Here is a 19,284-nt window from a genome sequence, read left to right as displayed (position 1 = left end):
GTGTGGAGACGGGAAGCCAGGGCATTGGTATCCCCCCCTTTGATCTACCTCAGTTTAGGCCTCAGCCTTGTCCCAGCCAGGGAGTAGCCTCCCCCCTCAAGCCTTCCACAACCCTACAAGCTGTGCCTGGGCCAAATCAGCCCTTAAGAAGTGAAGTGTCACCTGATTATATGAGGGGTGCTGTATACTTTTAATTATTTATTGGGGATACTGTATTTATTGAGTTTTTACCTATTTATTGCTGCACTATATTTATAGGTCCTCAGGACTTGATGGTGTACAATATTTATTAGTACAGTATTTATTGCCTCAAAGTATTTAATTGTCTGTATATATTGCACTTGTATTTATGCCCTGTTATTTATGATCACCCCTATTTATTCCATCAAACCGCCAATATTTATTTGACCTGCACTAATTGAAACTTGTATATTGTGATTGACCTATTTATTTTCCCAATCAGCAACTAAGAGAAAAAGATAAAGAAAGAATATTTTCATAATTTTTACGGTGTAGAGTCGTTTTTGGAACGGATGCACGCATGGTTATTGTATGGGTATATTGTATGCTTAGCACTGCGCCTGTTTCCTGACCACTCGAGCCAAGCTACCACAGTGTGTTCGAGGAGTCCACCACCACCCTGCGGAGGGGGAGTGGGCTGTTTCCAACACTGTACAATACCCATTATTTTCTGCTTGCTCCATGGAACTTACGATAAGCGATTGGCCTGAGAGACTGACCTTTTCACCCAGTCCATTGTCAGCATTAAGTGGGTAAATGACGAAATGTCTGGTAAAATCTGCAGACGAAGCTTTTGGGTAGCATACGTAGGTAGATGTAGCGTGCAAAGGAGCCCACAAAATGATATAAAAAGGGAGCACCCACAGATATCGACGGACAACCTCGCCGTCTGTATGTAGGTTAACAGGCTGTGCAGGTTTTCCCCAAGAACTGGGAGCTCTTGTCTTCCTTTGCTTAAAATGTCTTGCTCGGCTTTGCTTGAAGTATCTTATTCTATTTTACCTATATGAAATGTCATGTTATGTTTAACCATTGTTCTCTTTACTTTTGCATTTAAAAGATGTTGTATTGTAATTGCAGGAATGTTTGCTCTAAGAGTAAATGTGAGTGTTTCACTAGGTAACATTTTCCTTGGTGTAACTTGTTTCTCATGATGCATTTATAGATGTGTTTTCTCTCTCTCTCTGTCAGTCCATTAATTGAGATACAGAGAATATCATGACAGCTGTATGATTATCTGGATTCTGTATTTTGTACTTTAGGTCTCTATTCTGCGGTTTCTTTGAAGTTGCATCTTCTCATTAAACTGCCATTGTATTCTGCCTCCAATTCCATGTCTCATATGTCTGTTTTCTTCATTTTTGGAGCAAGCGTTCCTAGGCACCCCGGCTCAAATTAAGGTGCCCCTTTTGTCCCTGACTCACTCTCCTGCTCAGTTCTGTGGTGGCTCCCGGGGCTCTGGGGACCGCCCCTAGCTTCCTTGACCCGTAATAGATCTTCCCTCCAACAGCCTCTCTTGCAAGTCCTGTATTGTTGGTTTGTTGCCCCTGCCCCCCTTTCCACTGCCCTCCATAGTCTGTTGTGCTTCCACGGCCCTTCCTGCCTGCTCAGTGTGGTTAAATTGTTGCCTTTGCACCCTCCTACCTGCCTTCAATTTTCAGAGTCCGTGCCCCTGGCCTCTGCCTCTCAACAGTATCCTAATGAACAACTAGATTGCTAACATTCTATATTTATTACAAAAGTGTGGAGCGCCTGACATCATCTTGATGTAATCAAAACTGTAATACCTAGAGCATTCCTTTAGAAATTACATATATGAGAGGGTCTTATTGGCATCAAAATTATGGTTAGTGCTCTAAAAGACTAAAATAAGGACATATTTTCTGAGTTTTCAAATAGCGACAAAGCACTTTTAAATTATTTGTTATCTTTATGTTTTTTTATCTAGTTGACAACTTGATTAAATGTTGCACTTAGGGTAGAGGATGTGGTGTTACTTCCAGAACTGCAGACTTTGCAACTGGGGAACCAGGTTGAAGTTTCTGCTTCAGCTCGACATTCTGTGATTCTGGTCAAATCACTTAGTCTCCCCATGTCTACAACCAAAATGAATTTGTTCTTGTGTGATTTAACCAATGCTCATGTAAAGCACTCCAATACCTGACAAGTCTGCACTATATAACACTGCAAAAACACAAAATAATAAGTGTTTTGCACACTTCTGTCATTGGGCTATATTTGGGCTATATCTGGGTGATTTTGGGCTACATTTGGGCTCTTTTGTCTCCGGTGGCCATCTTGGGAGATTTATTTGTTATGAAGTTTCCTAATTTCCTCATGTACTGCAGTCTCCTCAGTCGGAAATGCTTTCAGTTTTTTACTTTGATTCCATCATGAAGGTATTCAGATATGTCACACATTTGCCATGAATTCTGAATGTTAGCACTCTAGTTGCTCATTAGATCACTGTAGTAAAACTACTGCTCACCATGGAAGTCTGCTCCTGGTATTAAAAGTGCATGTTTCAGTCTGCATGTCAGAATTTTTTAATGAAATAGAAGAGGATTTGAGAAGTCACTCAAAATGTGCCCTCATTTTCTTTCTTCAGCATTAATCATAATTTCTATGGCAAAATGAACCCCCTCATTGTGTTCCTTTTTAAATTAAATGTTTTAAGTGTTACCAGTTTATTCCAATCAAGATGGCTTCAGGTGTGCCATACTTTTGTCATAATGAAGACAGTAAGTGCTCTAGTTGTTTTTAAGAACATTCTTGGACATTCTGTCATTGGGCTATACTTGGGCTACATCTGGGTGATATTTGGGCTACATTTGGGCTCTTTTGTCTCTGGTGGCCATCTTGGGAGACTTATTTGTTATGAAGTTTCCTAATTTCCTCATTTACTGCAGTCTCCTCAGTAGGAAATACTTTCAGTTTTTTACTTTGATTCCATCAAGAAGGCATTCAAATGTGTCACACATTTGCCATAAAATCAGAATGTTAGCACTCTTTTTGCTCATTAGATCACTGTAGTAAAGCTACTGCTCACCAGGGAAAACTGCTGCTGGTATTGAAAGTGCATGTTTCAGTCTGCATGCCAGGATTTGAGAAGTCACTCAAAATGTGCCCTAATTTTTCTTTATGCAGCACTAATGATACTTTTTATGGAAAAATGAACCACCTCATTTTGTTCCTTTTTAAATTAAATGTTTTAAGAGTTACCACTTTAATCCAAGCAAGATGGCTTCAGGTGTGCCATACATTTATCATAAGTAGGACGGTTAGCGCTCTAGTAGTTCTTTGGAACACTCTGGAAAGCTGCAGTAGAACACAAAGGAATCAACTGACAGTCTCTGCCCTTGTTGGATGTACATGTTTTACTGAGAATGTCAGACTTCATTCTCACATGACTGAGAAAGATAATGTGAATTTACAGAAAATAAGCTCTCAGTTTAGCTTATAGATCACCTTCCAAACCTCTGTGGTAAAAGCATGAGAAAATATTTTTCTCTCAATCATGATATCCCAGCAGAAGGCTTTTTCACATGGTGAAATCACCTTAGAACATACCACAATTCCTAAAATGAGTATGGTACCATCAACAAATGATTTATAATGTAACTAAAGTCTTAAAATCTTCTATTAACTGCAATGCTTTTTAATGAGGTGCTATCATGTATATTGGTCCCAAGATGGCTGCCAACACTTCTTGGATGAAGTGCTGACAGCCAATCAGATCTCAGGATGAGATGTGTGGTTAGGCTCCGCCCACATATATATATTGATTTAAATGCTATTTTCTCAGGAACTACTGAACAGATTTACACCAGACCTACAAAAGGCACTTCCTTGACCTGAGGACTACCTCTCTGCCAAATTTCAAGTAACTCTGTTCAGCCGTTCGGGCTGTAGCTGTGTCTAAAGGTCCTATGGAAAAATGCATGGGAAAAACGCGTTTTGGGACCCCCCTTTTTTCTCAGCCCCCGCTTGACGAATCCCCCCCGAGACTTTCAGGGTAGGAGCGGAGCGTAGCGCCCCACCTATTTTGAAAATTTCACGAGGATTCATCGACCGGCGCCAAAGTTATTCCAAATAGAATGTTGCGGATTTCCTATATGGAAACAGGGTCCTAACTATAACTATCTACTGGCGACCGCCAGTAGATAATATATATATATATATATATACACACACACTCACACTGTTATGTTTTATACACAAAAATACACAAGATTTGCCAGTTATAGTTCATCGCTTATAACATGTTCACACACATCATTGATGATATCACTCGTGACATTTGATATGACATTACCAATGACATCGCTGATGACCGGGATAAAGGCCAATGCGGCCTAAACAGATTGTGTTATATATATGGCAAGAATAGGTTGAGGGTTATGGATGAGTTTTAGGATTTTTGGGGTATGTTTAGATAGAAGGTTTTATGTTTTTGAAAATGGCTCACAGTTGTAGGGGTAATGTGGTAATAAGAGTCAGGGATTGAACTGGGTTTAGGGTAAAGGTGGAGTTATACGGTTTTAGGGGTTTTGGTATAATGTTTTAAGTCTATTTTAAGGTTCAGGCTTGTGTTTTATGGTGGTAAGGGGCTTTTATATTTCTGAGGTAGAATGGGTTTGGGGTTAAGTAGTAGTTTTAGGGTTTTATGGAGTGTTTGGGTATATGGATATATGGGTTTTGCAAGGGTTCAGGAATGTGGTGTTAAGGATTAGTTGGAATTTTTAACATTCCAGAGTTTTGAGAGCAGTCGATTTTTAGGGTTCAGTAATATATCACTTAAAAATAAAATTTACATTTTTTTTGTTTTAAATCTTTTTATTGATTTTCTTATACTACATCGCAAAGAAGTAGGTGAGCATAATCATCAAGCACAGTTACAACAGACATGAAGCACTTTAAAGAAAAAGCAAGCACTTCGTATACATTCATTTTACATATTATTATTATTAGCAGTAGTATTACTAATTACTAGTAATATTAATATAATTGTTTTCAATGTTTGTTACATAATCTCCGTCATCATTTTTACTTTAAAATTTAAATGAATGTTGAAAGTAGCTCTAAGAAGAAAGAAGCCGTATATGACTGTATATACGCGTATATATAAAATTACATACACACATATATGTACTTTCAGATAGATATTTAAAATACTCTTAACTTTAGTGATACAAAGTAAACGCACACCTGCTGTAAATTTGTCCTGTGTAAAAGTCCTCCTGTTGTGCTTACCGTGATGTAATGACTCTCGATGTGACGCCATGCAAAGCAACGACTGACATTCGTTTAAAAACCATACTAAAAATCTAATTCGTGGAGGTGGTTCCTACAACAGAAAGCTTGCAAGCACAATCCCAAAAACATCCAGAAAGACCACACATTTACCTTAAAAAGTAAGTGGCAATGACTCTCCCATCGAAACTCTTGTCAGTGAGCAGGTATGTTTACTTTTGTTGCAGTACAGCAGGATGTGATACATAAAGCTGCCATTACCTTAAGTTAGCCTTCACTTTGCAAGCTTGAAATTGTAATTTTATGACGTATAGCAACGTGTGCTATAATTAATGGAAACACAGTGTGAGTGTTAGTTCCAGCTGTCATTTAATTTACCAGTTAGCGTATTTAGAAGTGTGTTTACTGTAACTGTGGCAAATTCTCGAAGTATATTATCTCAGAAAAATGCTTATACAGCAGAGTAGTTAGCGGTAGCATGTATTGTTTAATGAAAAAGGTCACGTGCACGAAGCAAACACACTCCTTTGTCTGTTACGTCACTTCCAGGCACTCCATGTTTGAAGCATTATAGACAAGAGATATGTTCCCTTGTACCTGAGTGATATTCAGAGCATAGAATTACAACATTAGAATTAATGGTACTTGGAGCATACCCTGGACACACTAACATTGTATTGTGCATTGCACACTGTACTGTTGTGCGGTCTAGTAGCGGGCAGGGCGGAGCAAGGGAGGAAGAGGAAGGGGAGGCGCAAGGAAAGGAAGGGGCAGTTAGAGTAGGGACACTGAAGGAAGAGGTCAGAGAATAAAGAGCTGTCCCCATAGAAGACACGGTGTCCGTGATTATTGTGGGGGGGTTGCAGGGGGACACGACAGCTGGCGACGAGGGTGGGATGAGCAACAGGCTCTCCCGAACCCCAACGAGCAATCAAGTTCATCCGAGTGCAGGCGGCGAAAGAAGATGACCGGAGCGCTGACACGAGCGCGGTACGCTCAAAGCCTGAACCGGAGCCTGTGAGGTGGAGATCAGGAGAACGTGAAGACGGGGGAGAAGCCTGAACTCTGCTTGAGGTCTCCTCTCCCCGCAAGACGAGTACCCCACAAGAGAGTGATCTCCCACGTGAGAGCCCCCCCCCCGCGCGCACAACGAGGAAGGCGCGTGTGCGAGTCCAAGCGGCAACAGCAGCGGTAAAGCCTACCTGTCCGGTACCTGCTGTGACCCCGGAGCTGGTGAGTGAAGCTCTGATGGTAGCGCTGCAGTAAACAGAAAGCAGCAGTGTGAGCCTCGTGTGAGGCCCGGTGCGAGCGCTACTCCGGCGGCCATCTTGAAGTCAGGCAACTCTCCTGGGACTCCCCCATTAAAGTGAGTTGGCGGCCATTTTGAAGTCATGCGCCTGGGAAGAACAAACAAGCACAAGCAAAGCGAAGACAAATTCTCAACAAGCACGAGCAAAGCCAAGGAAACAAAAGTACGAACAAGCACGAGCAAAGTCAAGACAAAGAAACAAACAAGCACGAGCAAAGCCAAGAAAAAAAATAGAATCAAACAAGCACGAGCAAAACCAAGATAAAGAAATATACAAGCACGAGTAAAGCCAAGACAAAGAAACAAACAAGTACGAGCAAAGCCAAGATAAAGGAACAAACAAGCACAAGCAAAGCAAAGACAAAGAAACAAACAAGCACGAGTAAAGCCAAGACAAGGAAACACACAAGCACGAGCAAACCCGAGTCAATTGTGCAACAAAACGCAGGTGCGAACACGCAAGCTGACAGAAGTGAACTGACCCGAGCGCACGGGATCCACAATGTCGAATCAAGGATCGCCAACACGACAGGAGGCCAAGCCCATCGTCATGGGACTATCACACCTGCGCCCTCCGGAGCCCCTGACGTATGATGTATGCCAAGTACGCACCAGTCGTCCCCGCCGAGGGTCGAAAGAGCGCGAACGGCCCGCCCGGCCATCGTCGCACCGCCGCCACCCAGGACATCGGCGGCCGGACTCCGGGAGGAGGAGCAGGCGGAGTGATCATGTGAAGAAGGCGCCTGCGCGACGATGTTACAGATGTGGGTATGACTTTCCACACAGCGGAGCGTGCCCGGCCATGGGCCAACAGTGCCGCAAGTGTGGCCGAAGCCATCATTTTGAAGCCATGTGCGGGGAGTATCGCCGTGAGAAAGATAGGAACGCACCTGAGTCTTCACGAAATGGCACCCGCCGGCACCATGTGCGAGCCGTGCATGATCACCGCAAGTCATCATCAAGGTCCTCCCATTCCAGCAGGGAGTCGCGGTCATCAAGGTGGTCAAGGAGATCTCCATCTCGAGATTCTGGGTCAGCCTCAGACGAACGGGAGTACTCGGTGGAGTACGCGAACATGATTGCTGACCCCGACCAACTTAAAAAATACCCCCGACTGGACATCAGTGTAGGTGATCATAGTACGAAGTTTGTAATGGACAGTGGGGCATCTCTGAATTACATCCCAGTGACCGAATACAGGAAGATGAACCCTCGCCCCCGACTGAGCCCTGCACACGTCCGTGTCTACACCTGGATGTCCAGGAAGCCACTTCCATGCCTGGGGAAGTTTCCTACCATACTGAGACACCAAACGACATCAGTCCCAGCAGTGATACATGTCATAGAGGGGCCGGAGGCGGACTGTCTCCTCAGCCTGCCAACTGCCGAACGACTAAGACTGGTAGAAATCCTCTACCGCGTCACCAATGACAGCGACATCGTCCACAAATTCCCGAAACTGTTCGCAGGACTTGGGAAAATGAACAGAAGCCAGATCCGCCTTCATATCAATGACCAGGTCCGACCCGTAGCTCAACATCCTCGGAAGGTTCCCTTCCACCTACAGCAGGCCGTGGAAGACGAACTGCAGGACCTCCTGGCAGCCGACATCATCGAGCGTACCGAGGGCCCCACGCCGTGGGTGTCACCAGTGGTGATTGTCCCAAAGAAAGGAACCCCGGGGAAAGTCCGGCTATGTGTGGACATGCGCATGCCCAACACAGCTATCGAGAGAGAGCGCCACCCAGGACCCCATTTGAGTGACATGATAGCCGCCCTAAATGGCGCGCGAGTGTTTTCTAAGTTGGACCTTAACAAAGGGTATCATCAACTGGAACTCCACGAAGACTCTCGATACATTACAACGTTTGCAACGCATCTGGGGTTATTCAGATATAAAAGGCTAAACTTTGGCATATCATCAGCCGCCGAGATATTTCAAGAAGCCATCCGGCAAACTATCCATCATATCCCCAACACACTGAACAACAGTGACGACATCTTGGTGTACGGGGCAAACATTCAGGCTCATGACACAGCCTTGGACCGAGTCTGCCACGCCCTCCTGGAGGCAAATCTAACACTCAACAAAGAGAAATGCGAATTCCATCAAGCAAAGCTGAAGTTCTTTGGACATATTTTCTCTGGGGCGGGGATGAAGCCTGACCCAGAGAAAGTGAGCTCGTTGAACGACACCAAGAGCCCACGGGATGTCAGCGACGTGCGGTCCTTCCTGGGAATGGCGAGCTATTGCTCACGGTACATTGAAGATTACGCCACCCTCAGTCACCCCCTCCGGAGGCTGACCAAACAAGGCCAGACATTTGAGTGGACTCCAGAGTGCGAGCGAGCCTTTCAGGACATCAAACAGGCCGTAGGAAAGGCTGACAGCTTGGCATATTTTAGCCCGGACCGCAAGACCGAAATCACAGTGGACGCTAGCCCCGTTGGTCTAGGTGCCATCCTGGCTCAATACGATAAGGACACTGACCAGCGTCACATCGTGGCCCATGCCAGCCGAAGCCTTTCCGATACAGAGAAGGCCTACTCGCAACCTGAAAAGGAGAGTCTCGCGGTAGTGTGGGCCTGTGAGCACTTCCACGTGTTCATATATGGGAAACACTTCACCATGGTGACGGACCATCAAGCACTCGTCACCATCTTTGGGAACCCGCGTTCCAAAATGCCACCTCGCATCGAACGCTGGGGACTACGTCTGCAAGAATACACATTCACCATTGTCCACAAACCGGGGAAGTCAGCCAACCCAGCTGACTACATGTCAAGACACCCCGAAGCCTCCCAACGCCCTGTTTCATCTGTAGCCGAAGAGTACATTCACTTCGTAGTGGATCAGGCACGGCCGCCGGCTGTTCCTCTCGAAGTCATCCAACAAGCCACCTCGCAGGATGAACTGCTACAAAGAGTGATCCAGAGGGTACAAGCTCATCGGTGGCGACAGGACGACACACCTGAAGAGAGTGACCCGCTGAAGCGTCAAGAGCTACAGGCGTTCAGACACGTGAGTGAGGAACTATCCATCACGGCGGAGGGCCTGCTCCTGAGAGACAACAGGATTGTCATCCCACAACAACTGCGCCAGGGAGTCATCAATCTGGCGCATGAGAGCCACCGTGGGGTGGTTGCGACCAAGAGAGCTCTTTGTGAGCGTGTCTGGTTCCCGTTTCTAGACAAAATGGTGGAACTTACACTTAAGGACTGTCCGCAGTGCCAATTAGTAGGGCACAGTGACCCCCCAGCCCCGCTCCAAATGACACCACTACCATCGGGAGTGTGGCAGGATCTAGCCATGGATTTTTACGGCCCCATGCAGTCGGGCAAGTACGTGCTGGTGATAGTTGATGAATATTCGAGATTCCCCATTGCCAGATTTGTCCCGTCCACTGGAGCAGCTACCACACTCGCTGTCCTAGATGAAGTGTTCGCAGCCTGGGGAGTACCCAAAGTGCTGAAAATGGACAATGGTCCTCCGTTCAACGGGCAGGAGTTCAGTGAATTCATGAAACTGATGGATGTCCGACACCGGCGGATAACACCATTGTGGCCACAGGCCAACGGCACTGTCGAGAGATTCATGGCCACTCTCAAGAAAACATTCCAGCAGGCAGTGCTTGACAGACGAGACTTGCAAACAGCCCTCAATGATGTGCTCCGCTCATACCGAACGACGCCCCATGCCACCACAGGCAAATGTCCATGCTGGGGCGCCCCGTTCGGACACGGATACCCACCTGGGAAGGAGCCTTACAACCAGTGTCTCCAGAACGCATTCATCGAGAAATAGTGGCTACCGATAGGGCTCGCAAAGAAGGCATGAAAATGTATGCTGACGGCCGGAGGCGAGCTCGGTCGCTCTCTTTCCGAGAAGGAGACTGTGTAGTGGTTAAACAGGAACAATGTAAGAAAACGGATAGTAGGTTTCGAGCAGAGCCCCTGACAGTCACTCGACAGAAAGGAACAATGTTAACCGCAGAATCAGACAGTAGGCGCATCACCCGGAATGTGTCCCACTTTCAAAAATGTAGCTCGGCTCTGCAGGAAGCGCTGGAGTCGCGGCTAGAGTCACCCAGAACTGAACAGCCTGTGCAGCGACGTGAAACTGCCGCTGACCCGGAGGGGGAAAGTGGAGGCAACACCACTGTGGCAGCAGAAGGCTGGTCTCTCAGACCACGACGAACAATTCGCCAGCCCCGACGGCTAATTGAGGAGATGTAAATATTGTGTGAGTTTTGTTCTGTTAACAAAGGGGGAGATGTACTATTGTGCGGTCTAGTAGCGGGCAGGGCGGAGCAAGGGAGGAAGAGGAAGGGGAGGCGCAAGGAAATGAAGGGGCAGTTAGAGTAGGGACACTGAAGGAAGAGGTCAGAGAATAAAGAGCTGTCCCCATAGAAGACACGGTGTCCGTGATTATTGTGGGGGGGTTGCAGGGGGACACGACACACACACACCCCTTGTCCAAGGGGGTGGAGGCAGCAACCAGGCGGATATTTCTACCTATGTGTAGGCAGAAATATATGTCTGTGGAGATCTCAGCACAAACATTTTCCTAATTCACAAATCAGTACTGCCTATTTATGCTTTTTTTCTCCCAAAATAGGCAAAGAACAAGAATGTTATCAAACATAAAATGTTTCTTTCAAATCAGAATTTAACAAAATCTGTGGGTTCGGATACATGATCATGCCATTAAAACAAAAGTAGGCACCATTCTAATTACATTTCACTTATCAATCGATTACTATTCAATACTCAAATTGAAGCCTTTGTTCTACATCTCTGCACTGCACTGTAACAATAGAGGAACCAACTCCTCTGCAGTTTCCCTTTCAGTGTTGACATTCCCCAAAAATATTTCCAAATATATCTTGAATTAATAGCTAGATTGGTACATTTTAACAACATTGGGAAAACATTGTCCAAATAAGCAGTCAATTTAAACATCAGCATGAATACAGAAAGAAATTTTCACGGCACTGTCTATCTATCTATCTATCTATCTATCTATCTATCTATCTATCTATCTATCTATCTATCTATCTATCTATCTATCTATCTATCTATCTATCTATCTATCTATCTATCTATCTATCTATCTATCTATCTATCTATCTATCTATCTATCTATCTATCTATCTATCTATCTATCTATCTATCTATCTATCTATCTATCTATCTATCTATCTATCTATCTATCTATCTGTCTATCGCTCTATATCTATGGTTCTGTTTATGTATTTTATTCTGTATCAGAGAGCAAAGATTCCTATGAAAGTTACTCATGGAAGTGGCTTTATTGGCTTTGCGTAAATCCATCCAATAGTTTTTGAGAAATTAGCATTACAATTGATTCGGTGGGCTTGAAAAGGTTATAAAGTTATAGATATATGTTCCATCTGTGAATTAATTTGAAAAAGTAGTTGAATACTATTGGATCAGGGACGTTTTTTCCCATTATACATTTAGGGTTCTCACACCAAAAATGGGATTCACAAAAGCCAACCTGATGATTAGTTTTCCACAAAAGAGAAAACATCTGTTATGGTTGCCTTTAAGGAATACAGGTATTTACCTCACACACCCTCCACCCCCCCCAAAAAAAGCTATAAGGGGGCAGGAGGTCCTTTCCCCATACCAGTGTCCCAGGTGAAGCATCCAAAGGGACCCCATTAAATTAAAATAAAAATGTCAGTTTGTTTTGGGTTTGCAGGCTCCAAAACGAGTTTGTGGACCTTAGTGGAATCCCGCGGTCTGCAAATCATGTCTAAGGGTCGGCACACCCGGGCAAGATCCTCTCCGTTTCCTTCTTGGAGAATCTCTTCCATTAGGGCAAGGTGCTCACCGTTTCCTTGGTGGCGCACCTCTTGCTTTGGGACCCTGGCTTGGGATCCTCAGACCTGGAGCATTTTCCGACAAAGGTCGGTAAGTCTGAGTGGGTTCACAAGCCCAATGTCTGTGAACTTAAAAGATAAAGGAGGCTAGTCTCCACTTGGTGGCGGCAGTGCAGTTCATGGCTGAAGGACCCCACCTTCAACGTCGTGGACAACATCGCTGCTTACAGCCTTTAGCCATATTCAGTGAGGTTGGTCACCCATGGACGGATGACTGAAGGACCTCACCATAGGCCCGACTAACATCTTACTGTGCACAGCCCACAGCAGGTTGGACGCAGAGCGTCTCCGAACCCTCCGTAGACAGCCAGGCCCAGATGTGCATGGCCATAAGCATGCTGTAGGGGCTGGCCATAGAGGATGACTGTAGGCCTTGTAAATCATAACTTGCATACAATGCTTTTATGTATATATAAAACACAGTTAAATTCTGAGTTAAGGTTCTGCCTCAAGCACATAAAACCACTGAAATTCATAATTTATTGTTGACACACATGCAATGACTTGTGCATTTGCCATGTTGTTCTCTTGCTGAATGTATGACGTTACAACGCATAGATATACAACGCATGCCTTTACAATGCAGTTTTTACATCGCATAATACCTTTACAACGCATACCATTACAACGCATACCATTACATTGCATTTAAGGTAAGTATTGGATAGTATAGGGGTACAAATTACTATTCTAACTCCAGGGGGTGCAACAGTAGGGTAAGTGTTGGATAGTGTAGGGGTAAAAATTACTATTCTAACTCCAGGGGGTGCAAAAGTAGGGTAAGTGTTGGATAGTGTCGGGGTACTATGCATTGTAATGGTGTTAGTTGTAATGACATGCGATGTAATGACTGCGTTGTAGTGACATGCGCTGTAATGGCATGAGTTGTAGTGACATGCAATGTAATGGCTGCCTTGTAGTGACATGCGTTGTAAAGCATGTTACTATGTAATGACTGTGTTGTATACGTAGTGCGATGTAATGACTGCGTTGTAAAGGTTGTTTCCCTCTCTTGCTAGCTCTTTTCTGTATTTCTGCACTGTAAGCCAATTGGTGTTGTCAGCACGTCAGACAGTGCAAGTCATGACTAGTGTTGTGTGCATTGGTAACCGTAGCTGGCAAAATGATTTGTGCACAGTTGAGTCACAACCTTAAATCAACTTTTTACTGTGCTTTTTCTCAGTAAATTTGGTATTTTTCATTTGATGAACTTAATTTCCAAACCCTGCTGCGCATGACTTTTCACCTCATTTGCAGCGGCATCCTCATGATATCATCTCCAGATACCTTCCTGTTCACCAATTCAATTTGTGAAGTTTCATCAAACCCAATAGATGCATAATTTATGAATGAGGACAATGTACATTATTTTTAGTGTGAAATCTATGTGCATGTAGTCTATGCTGATTATTAGTAATGTATTCTTAAGGAAGGACACATCCAAAGACGTAGCCAAGGACAGAATTTGTAATTTTCTATTTTTATGTTTCACCTACTGGAGGCCTTCATCTCTATTGAACAAAACACGGCATGGGCATGTGCAAACTATCTCTTCGGTATTTGTGGCTGGGCACAAGCCTGTGGTCCTATTTCTCTGAAAAATATTGATAATTTATGTAAGACTGAGTTGTAAACTGCTTTTAGTGAGCAGCTAAATGTACACAATCTCGAAACCTTTCAACTAGCTGACTGGCAAACCAGATTCTGCCTCGTCCAAGTGTGTAAGGCAATGCATACCTGCTCACCTAAATTCTGTGAATCCACATAGTGCCTTGTAGAGGACTCACATGTGCCTCTTCTTGGGATTTCTGTCATTCCCTTCACCCACTGTCAGCACCTGACACCCAAGACTCTACCAGATTCCCTAGCAAAGGGCAGTGTGGAAGCTCCCTCAACAAGTGTCAAACCACGGACAACCTTGTCCCATTTTTAGATAGGCCATTTGTTCATATCTATCCAATGCTTCAACTTCTCTGCTCTGTGTCCTTCCCTCATTGTATTGGAACACACAAATATCCTACCTGAGCATTTGTCACCCTCCCTTGGATGGTACTGTTCTGATTGTGGTTCTGTTCACCAGGGCGTTTCTCATGGACAGCCATATGCTCCATGCCGCTTCAATAAATACTTCCCCTTAGAGATTTTTTTTCCAGAGTTTTATATAGCGCAAACTTGACCCGAAGGTATAAGAGCTCTTTACATGAGCACCAGTTGCGCTACAGATGGGCACATTCATTTTGTTAGGCACAGGGAGACTAAGGGGTTTGGCCAGATTCACAGGATGTTGAGCTTTTCCTGCAGAGACTCGAACCTGGTTCCCCAGCTTCGAGGTTGCCCGCTCTAGCTGAGATGCAGTTCCCCATAGGTACTCATGCCAAGAGCACCAAACCCCTGACGTCCCCTATAATACCACTGCTAAAGGATGCCAAAAAGGATATGTTGTTGTGTTTCATACCTCCAAAAGGAGCAGCAGGTCCCATGCAGCTACAACCCTGCCATTTATGGAAGCCACAACCCTCATTTTTCTCATTGCCATCCACCTTCTAGAGCCACAGCCCTCAGGCAGCCCAATAGCTATCAATACCAAAATTGGCATTCTTCATGAGACTTGCTTTTCCCAGTATGAGAAACCACACTGCTAATGCACCCAAATATGTCAAGCAGGTGGAAAAGGAAGTCCCATGCACCACTTGGCCCCAGTACCAGGTACATCAGGCACCTTCCATTTCTACTCTAAAAACGATTCACATTACATCATGAGCCATGTGGTCTACATTCATGAGAAGCCAAGGGCATACCCCACTATCAAACCACAAACAAATTCATCACTAGTAGCCTCATAATTTTCCTCTACACGTTCCCACTGCAGCACATCATCAAGAACCTCATATGCTATCAATGCTTCGTGAAGTTTCCACATCTGGAATACAGCACCAGCACATAAATCGCTTGGTTTTATAGACCATCATACAGCCCTATTGCTCACAGGGTTCCTGCACACCACAGGCCCTCACCATCTATGGTCTTACTACCATAGTTGTAAGAACAAACGTATGAACATGCCCACTGGAAAGTATTTCAGCACATAATTAAAAAGCAGGAGTGGGCTATCTGCATCCCTTTACAGCTGAATTCTAACTAGGTTTCCCACTCTTTCAGCACCATTGCATTGTTTCTTACCACCCTCTACCACCAAGGTCCAATGACAATTATTTAATATTAATTTGAGGCAGTGACTTAGAATCTCAGTGAAGTCACTATGCCTCTATACTTTCAAAAATTCATTTTGAAGGCCTAACTACATCAAATAACTTTACAGAAAGCAATTCTGATTATTTATGAATCAATTATTTTTGTCAGCCTGTAAATTTGAGAATTTTAAAATGCTTCCAGTGCTCCAATTGTACAATTAACCAACAGTGCACGGTATGCAAAGTTTTCTGAACCATAGGCCTGAGATAACTATAGAGACTTGAGCCATGCAACCACTGGGCTGAAACCCTCCCAACCACTGCCATTGATTAATCAATTTGCACTTTTAGAGTTTACTGGATTTATTTATAATTTTATGAATGTTTTTTAAATGCTGAATTGCACTCAAAAGTTTTATTTTACTGTACTTTTATGCACTTTAATTGATGCAAAATAAAGTTTTCTTGACTGACTGATTGAACAACAAGGTTTCAACTGACTAAAATCTGTGGGCAGATCTACTTGAGCGCTTGGTCCTATGCTTTTGAATCTTCTGAACCCCAACCCGAGGACTGATTCCCACCATCTGAAATTCAGAACCCTCTTGAAAATAGAACTGAGGGTTAACATGTAGTGAGTGAAGAAGACTGGATAGATGATCCATCCTGCCTGCCAGTGGGACTTCAGCCACCTCTGAGATGTTTGTTTCTCAATACGTTCATAGAGCACCCTGAATGAACTGCGAAGTAATGCTATTGAGATGTCATTGAACTAATGGATAAACACACTTGCAGGAACTGGGGGTGCAAATCCGGGGGGCACAACAGATACCCCCTGCATACACCTCAGGCCCAGGAGTGGCAAGGGGCCCTGTTAAGGCCCGTCAGTTGCCATTTGCATATTGCTGCTCTCTGGCCGCTGCACAACCGCCGCAGAATCCTGGATCCCCGGCAGACTCAGCTGTTCTGTGGCGGTCCGACAACCACACTCGTAATAGTGCAGGTGGGCCCGCAGTGTGCCGGTTGTCGGACCACCACTGCTAGTATGGCATTCCTGTGGACCGCTGTACTCGTAATACGGCCCTAAGTAAGAAACAGATTAAATGATTAATAAGCATATTTTTATTATATCAATGTTTATTTATTTTTTGATTGTATATAATTATTTCACTGATATAACATTATTATTTTAAAAATATTTGGTTCCTTGGTTTAGAGTATGTTCTAGTTTGTGAGGTTGATATGTGTTTTAAAGGATGGATTTAGCTATTACTTCTAAGCAGTCTAGTCCTTCGTTGTTTATAAAGATTTGGACTTGTAGCATTTCAGATTAATTTGTTTGCTAAGTTTAAGGCCAACGCTTTAAAGACTCGGGCCTTTAACACGGGACGCGCCTTTAATAGCCAGTATAGCCCGCTTCGGCGGGCTATAAGACTATATTAGAGGTGCATTCCTTATGATACTATGATATTCATTTTATATTTCCTCATAAATCCATTCCTATGTTATGTTTGCTATTTTATGCTGTTCAGGATTGTAGAGAACACTATCACCAGGGAGGTTATCCTGGGTGTTAGCAAGTGTGAGTCTAGCAAAACCTATGGCTTAGTGGGACTACTTGAACAGCAAGGTCTTCAGTTTATTGAGGGCTTTAAGAAGTGAGGAGGAGGCTCTTATGGAGGTTCTCCTGGTGGTAAGCAAGTGTGAGTCTAGCAAAACCTGTGGCTTAGTGGTACTACTCGAACAGCAAGGTCTTCAGTTTATTGCGGGCTTTAGGAAGTGAGGAGGAGGTTCTTATGTGTAGAAGCAGGTTATTCCACTGTAGGAGTGATGTAGGAGAAGGCTCAACTACCAGATCTGTTTTCACATATGTGTGGGATGTGTGCAAGTAGGAGTCCGGATGAGCAGAGCTGTCTAGAAGGTTTGAGAAAGCAAATGCTATTGCTGACGTATGCTGGCCCAGTGTAATGTAGTGCCATGAAAGTGTGGGTGTCTCGACTTGCTATGTATGTTCTCTCTTGGAGATTCATGAATTGAGTTAGGAATATACTTGGGCATGAAGGTGCAGGCTTTATATCCCCAGAAAGTTTGCTTACTTTGGTTTGGTTTCCGCTGAAGACAATATGTTTCGTAGTTTTAAAAAGTTGTGCAGCATCAAATTTGTGAGTCTGGATGAAAGATTATGAGCAAGTATAGTGAAAATTATCAAACTGAATTGTATTATCTGGGGTTAGAGTTTCTGCCTCGTCAGCACAAAGCCATTCTATTTTTCATCACCCTGCTGTGAATTCCATCTGGAAAAAATACTGCATTCATATCTGAGAGTCCAAACCTCACCTTTCCTTACACTTTGCACCCTTTTTCTAGTCCTAGCTTTTTGCCAACATTTACTATTTACAGCAAGTTTGTCAATTTTCTTCTCTTCTGTACAGTTGTGAGATGCCTGTGAGTGAGGAGGCATGAGTCTTAATGTGAGATAAGTTGAAAGTCTTAGCATTAATTAGTGAGCAAAGCCAAGGTTCTTTCCTAATCTGCAACCTTGTAAATGATATCCCAATACTGTTCCATTTCTGCATTCCTGACTTTCAAAGACGGAAATCCACCTTCTTTTCAACTGTCACCTATATACAACTAACCGGGAACCAATGCAGGAATAGTTGTAGTTTCTAAGTAATGCAAGGTACCTTTCCATATGTTTCTATAGTAACACATAGTAAGGATAAATGCACATTGTAGAATTTAATTTCTTTAAAGAAACTGCCTGAGATATCAACACAGGTTTCTGAGTTACTACTCCCTATACCTCTGCCATTCACTCACACTTGTGTGCCACACAGCCACCCGTCTTCTCTAGGCAGGGTTGGTAAATACATTGACTCATCAGGTGTCCTACAATAGATACTCTGTCAGCAGTATCACTCACTTGAGATGCATCCACTGTTCCCTACATCTGCTGGACAAGACCTGTCTACCTCAACCATATCATCCACTTACTCCTTTATTACAGTGCCTATGCCACAACAGCTCTTAAGGGTTCTCCCCTCAACACAAGGCTATTCTTCTTACAGTACAGTCCTTCTTCAAAGCATTATTAGTCCTTCAAACAACGGCTAATGAAATAGCCCAACCACTCCTTTCATGTGTACCTCAACATTTTATCATTAAAGATGTGAGGTAGTTATTTTCTTTATCTCTGTTGGACCTACCAATGTATTTATTGGCTAGTTTATTAATTTAGAAAACCTATAAGGGAACACATACAGTTTTGCAGGTTGCAATGCTAAGCATGCTATAAATAAAAACATTACATTTTCAAGAAATAACAATAGTTAAGAAATTAAAGAAATAAAGAGATGGAAATGTCAATTGAAGCATCAGTTTTTAAAATATAAAACATCTGATCCAACAGGACACATGCAAAACCTTTCATTTCCCCCTTCACCCACATAACACCACCCTATTCCTGTACACCACACATTAACCAAAAAGACGAAAGTGACAAACCCAAAAAATCAAGAGACCACAAGAGGATAGGAAGGAAGAGGATAGTACTATTTTCTCTGTCATAGATCTTTACTAATTTTGTATCACGTCAACAGGC

At 43.7% G+C, this 19,284-nt stretch overlaps 1 protein-coding gene across 1 annotated transcript in view; it reads left to right on the top strand.

Annotated features, from left to right (window-relative positions):
* Positions 1-19,284, top strand: part of LOC146785830 (uncharacterized) — a 946,503-nt gene that overhangs the window by 501,591 nt on the left and 425,628 nt on the right. The gene's annotated exons all lie outside the window — the stretch shown is intronic.

This window comes from Triturus cristatus, chromosome 11 (assembly GCF_964204655.1).
Source record: "Triturus cristatus chromosome 11, aTriCri1.1, whole genome shotgun sequence".
Lineage (NCBI taxonomy): Eukaryota > Metazoa > Chordata > Amphibia > Caudata > Salamandridae > Triturus > Triturus cristatus.
The sequence above is the reverse complement of the archived record's forward strand: the minus strand, read 5'-3'. Positions and strand labels throughout refer to the sequence as shown.